This window comes from Sminthopsis crassicaudata, chromosome 5 (assembly GCF_048593235.1).
Source record: "Sminthopsis crassicaudata isolate SCR6 chromosome 5, ASM4859323v1, whole genome shotgun sequence".
Taxonomy (NCBI): domain Eukaryota; kingdom Metazoa; phylum Chordata; class Mammalia; order Dasyuromorphia; family Dasyuridae; genus Sminthopsis; species Sminthopsis crassicaudata.
This window is the reverse complement of record NC_133621.1, coordinates 271,812,203-271,818,202: the sequence shown is the minus strand read 5'-3', so window position 1 is coordinate 271,818,202 and position 6,000 is coordinate 271,812,203.

The window sequence follows — 6,000 nt, the reverse complement described above, 5'->3', positions numbered from 1 at the left end:
CAGAATCACACAGGTAGTAAGCATTGAAATATGATTTGAACTTAAGACTTCCTGAGTCCAAGTCCATTTATTTGTCTACTCACCATATTATCTTGTCAACAAAAAGTGAGGCCTCTGAAGGAGTTATCTGGATTTAAGAGAGAGCTATTAATCTATACTCAAATGTTCTATCCTTAATCCATCAGGCAAAATTTATAAAATACTTATAAATATTAGCCCCAGATTAGTAAGATCTCACCAACTGAAACCCATCTCTAAATAAAGTAAGAATTCCTAGAGAAGGAATGTGTTATATTCCACAATGTGTTATAGTTATTAGTGAGGCTAGCTCTATTTAACTAGTACAATTTAATTTTTATCCAATTTAAATGTTCGAGAACCTCTACCAAATATAATTTGATGTCAACTGTTCTTTCAAATGATAACATTTACAGGTCTTTCCACTCATTGCATTCATGCCTAGGGAGAAATTGTTTAAAACCATATTATCCCCAAAGGTATCATGCATTTTTTCCCTTGCATTGTATCTGGAAGATGAATTTACTTAAAGCTCGACTAAGTGGAGAGACAACAGATTCATCTCCAGGTGATCTTCCTTGATCTTAGAGATAAGTAAGGCATGATGCTTGCTACAATGGAACTGGCCACCCTCAAAAGTTAATGAATTTGAACAATTCTCCGGAAATCCCTCCTGCATCTCGTGGAGAGAATCTAAATAAAGATTGACAAATAAACCTGGGCCCCACCAAGGATCTTTATTGTCCCCAAAACTCTAAAGTAGGACTATTGCTTGAGGCAAAGATTCAAAGGAGAACACACAAACTCATAATGTTACAATAGTCAAAGTGTGAAAACCCAACATCTGCCCAGAGTCTTAATGAAGGCAGCAGGCTCTTTTGACTCTATTTGCACATAATAGATTAAAACTGGAGACCTTTATCATCTATTAGACTACATTGTAAGCAATTATTTCATGTATTAACTACTTAGTCAGAACAAAGTTTTGGGGGGGTTGTTTTTGTTTTTGTTTTTCCTTTTCTTTTACATTTTACGGAAATCAAGTACTGTAAGAAATCTTTCCAAGATGTTACCCAGGCTAAGATCTAGACAGACAGTAAAAGAAGTCCTATATTTAGGGTAATGGATGTTTTCCTACACATTGTGTTAATTCTCCTTTTTGTCATTCAGGTGATAGGGAAATTGATAAGTCTTTTTGACCAAGGAGTCAAGTGACCCACATCATGTAACTGAACATCTTCACTGTGATATTGCCCAGCCTCTCATTGTAATAATCATTTTCTCATCAGTTGTTAAGCAATCAGAGTGGATTGCCGTCCTCAGAAACAACTCTTCCAAGAGCATATAAATTAGCACACCTCTGTGAGAATGGTCATTTGTTCTAAGAGGGATGATTGAAAGGCCATTCTTGTATTTAAATGCTGGCATTATAAACAAAAAATATGATGATTCAGAAATTATCTCAAACTTTTTTGAATTCCACTGAAGTGTGGGTAGAAATGACTGTCTTGAAGGAAGCAAATGTAAGAGAACCATTTAAAACCCATTTGTGGCAGAATGTGTTGGCTCTTGAAAGATGGTATTTGGTGTTCTAGATGACATCCCTGATATAAATGTGTTAGCCAGCATCAAATTGTACCATTGCACAGCATAGCAATGGATCTTCTCTTGGGTGACATAAAAAGGGATTTCTTTTTTTGTTTGTTTTGTTTTTTTTTTTTTTTTGTTTGTTTTTGTTTTTATTTTCATTCTTTTTATTCATGGTACATATTATTTGATCTCCCATTATTATACCTTTCCAAAGGTTCTATTTCATTCTGGAATCTTAGAATATATTCCTTACTCTCTTTTATCTTGTAGAAATTCTAGCTCCTTAAAAATCTCAGCTCAAGTGTTTCCTTTTTTAGCAGACCTTTCTTTTTCTTTTTTTTTTAAATGGTTTTTATTTACCAGATATATGCATGGGTAATTTTACAACATTTTCAATTGCCAAACCTTTTGTTGTATATTTTCCCTCCCCACACCAAAGATGGAAGGTTGACCAAAACATGTTAAACATATCAAAGTATAATTTTTTATTTATTATATATTTTTATAATATTATCCCTTGTATTCATTTTTCCAAATTATGCCCCCCTCCCTCTATTCCCTCCCCCTGATGACAGGCAGTCCCATACATTTTACATGTGTTACAATATAACGTAGATACAATACATGTATGTAAATACCATTTTCTTGTTGCGCAATAAGCATTAGATTCCAAAGGTACATGTAACCTGGGCAGACAGATATTAGTGCTAACAATTTTCATTCACTTCCCAGTGTTTCTTCTCTGGGTGTAGCTACCTCTGTCCATCATTGATCAACTGGAAGTGAGTTGGCTCTTCTTTATGTTGAAGATTTCCACTTCCATCAGAATACATCCTCATACAGTGTTGTTGTTGAAGTGTACAGTGATCTTCTAGTTCTGCTCATTTCACTCAGCATCAGTTGATGTAAATCTCTCCAGGCCTCTCTGTATTCCTCCTGCTGGTCATTTCTTACAGAGCAATAATATTCCATAACCTTCATATACCATAATTTACCCAACCATTCTCCAACTGATGGACATCCATTCATCTTCCAGTTTCTAGCTACAACAAAAAGAGCTGCAACAAACATTTTGGCACACAGGTCTCTTTCCACTCTTTAGTATTTCTTTGGGATATAAGCCCAGTAGTAGCACTGCTGGGTCAAAGGGTATGCACAGTTTGATAACTTTTTGGGCATAGTTCCAAATTGCTCTCCAGAATGGCTGGATTCTTTAACAACTCCACCAGCAATATATCACTGTCCCAGTTTTCCCACATCCCCTCCAACATTCATCATTATTTGTTCCTGTCATCTTAGCCAATCTGAAAGGTGTGTAGTGAGTGGTATCTCAGAGTTGTATTAATTTGCATTTCTCTGATCAGTAGTGATTTGGAACACTTTCATATGAGTGGATATAGTTTCAATTTCTTCATCTGAGAATGGTCTGTTCATATCCTTTGACCATTTATTAATTGGAGAATGGTTCGGTTTCTTATAAATTAGGGTCAGTTCTCTATATATTTTGGAAATGAGACCTTTGTCAGAACCTTTGCTTTTAAAAATATTTTCCCAATTTGGTACTTCCCTTCGAATCTTGTTTGCATTAGTATTGTTTGTACAAAAACTTTTTAGTTTGATGTAATCAAAATCTTCTATATTGTGATCATTAATGATCTCTAGTTCTCCTCTGGTCATAAATTTCTTCATCCTCCACAAGTCTGAAAGGTAGACTATCCTCTGTTCCTCTAATCTATTTATTATCTCACTCTTTATGCCTAAAGCATGGACCCTTTTTGAACTTATCTTGGTATATGGTGTCAAGTGTGGATCCATATCTAATTTCTGCCATATTAATTTACAGTTTTCCCAACAGTTTTTTTTTTCCAAATAATGAATTTTTATCCCTAATGCTGGTATCTTTGGGTTTGTCAAAGATTAGATTGCTATAGATGTACCCTTTTTTGTCCTTTTTATCTAATCTGTTCCACTAATCTACCGGTCTATTTCTTAGCCAATACCAAATGGTTTTGGTGACTGCTGCTATATAATATAACTTTAGATCAGGTGCACTTAGACCACCTTCCTCTGACTTTTTTTTCATTAGTTCCCTTGCAATTCTCGACCTTTTATTCTTCCATATGAATTTTGTTGTTATTTTTTCTAGGTCATTGAAATAGTTTCTTGGGAGTCTGATTGGTATAGCACTAAATAAATAGATTAGTTTGGGGAGTATTGTCATCTTTATTATATTCGCTCGGCCTATCCAAGAACACTGAAGTCTTTCCAATTATTTAAATCTGATTTTATTTTTGTGGCAAGTGTTTTGTAATTTTTCTTATATAATTCCTGACTTTTCTTTGGTAGATGGATTCCCAAATACTTTATACTCTCAACATTTGTTTGGAATGGAATTTCTCTTTGTATCTCTTGCTGTTGCATTTTGTTAGTGATATATAAAAATGCCGAGGATTTATGTGGATTTATTTTGTATACTGCCACTTTGCTGAAATTTTGAATTATTTCTATTATCTTTTTAGCAGAGTCTTTGGGGTTCTCTAAGTATACCATCATGTCATCTGCAAAAAGTGATAGTTTAATTTCCTCATTTCCTACTCTAATTCCTTGAATCTCTTTCTCGGCTCTTATTGCCGAGGCTAGCGTTTCTAGTACTATATTGAATAGTAATGGTGATAGTGGGCAACCTTGTTTCACTCCTGATCTTACTGGGAAAGGTTGCAGTTTATTTCTATTGCATATTATGCTTACTGAAGATCTTAAATATATGCTCCTGATTATTCTAAGGAATAGTTCATTTATTCCTATACTCTCAAGAGTTTTTAGTAGGAATGGATGTTGGATTTTGTCAAATGCTTTTTCTGCATCTATTGAGATGATCATATGGTTCTTATTAATTTGATTATTAATATGGTCAATTATATTAATAGTTTTCCTAATATTAAACCAGCCCTGCATTCCTGGAATAAATCCTACTTGATCATAGTGTATTATCCTGGAGATGATTTTCTGAAGTCTTTTTGCTAATATCTTATTTAAGATTTTAGCATCAATATTCATTAAGGAAATTGGTCTATAATTTTCTTTCTCAGTTTTCAATCTACCTGGTTTAGGTATCAGTACCATGTGTGTGTCATAAAAGGAGTTTGGTAGGACTCCTTCATTCCCTATTTTTTCAAATAGTTTATATAGCATTGGGGCTAATTGTTCTTTAAATGTTTGGTAGAATTCACATGTAAATCCATCTGGTCCTTTGGATTTTTTCCTGGGGAGTTGATTAATAGCTTGTTCTATTTCTTTTAATGAAATGGGACTATTTAAGCAATTTATCTCCTCCTCTGTTAGTCTAGGGAGCCTATATTTTTGGAGGAAGCCATCCATTTCACTTAAGTTATCAAATTTATTGGCATAAAGGTGGGCAAAGTAACTCATTATTTCTCTAATTTCCTCTTCATTGGTGGAAAGATCCCCCTTTTCATTTGTAAGACTAACAATTTGATTTTCCTCTTTCATTTTTCTGATCAAATTTACCAAAGGTTTATCTATTTTATTGGCTTTTTCATAAAACCAACTCTTGGTTTTACTTATTAATTTGATAGTTTTTTTTTACTTTCAATATTATTGATTTCTCCTTTTAATTTTTGTATTTCAAGTTTAATTTTTGGTTGGGGGTTTATTATTTGGTCATTTTCTAGCCTTTTAAGTTGTAAGCCCAATTCATTAACCTTCTATTTCTCTATTTTCTTCAAATAAGTCTCTAAAAATATAAAATTTCCCCTTATTACTGCTTTAGCTGCATCCCAAAGATTTTGGTATGATATCTCATCATTGTCATTATCTTGGGTGAAATTGTTAATTGTTTCTATAATTTGCTCTTTCACCCAGTCATTCTTTAAGATGAGATTATTCAGTTTCCAATTACTTTTTGGTCTATTTACCCCTAACTTTTTACTGAATGTAGCTTTTATTGCATTGTGATCTGAGAAGAAGGCATTTATTATTTCTGCCTTCCTACATTTAATTTTGAGATCTTTATGTCCTAATATATGGTCTATTTTTGTATAGGATCCATGAACTGCTGAGAAGAAAGTATATTCCTTTCTATTGCCATTCAGTTTTCTCCAAAGGTCTATCATACCTAGTTTTTCTAATGTTCTATTTACTTTTTTAATTTCTTTCTTGTTTGTTTTGTGTTTTGATTTCTCTAAATCTGAGAGTGCAAGGTTGAGATCTCCCACTATTATAGTTTTACTGTCTATTTCTTCTTGCAACTCTCTTAACTTTTCCTTTAGAAAGTTAGATGCTATACCACTTGGTGCATATATGTTTAGTATTGATATGGCTTCATTATTTATGCTACCTTTCAGCAGGATATAGTTTCCTTCCTTATCTTTT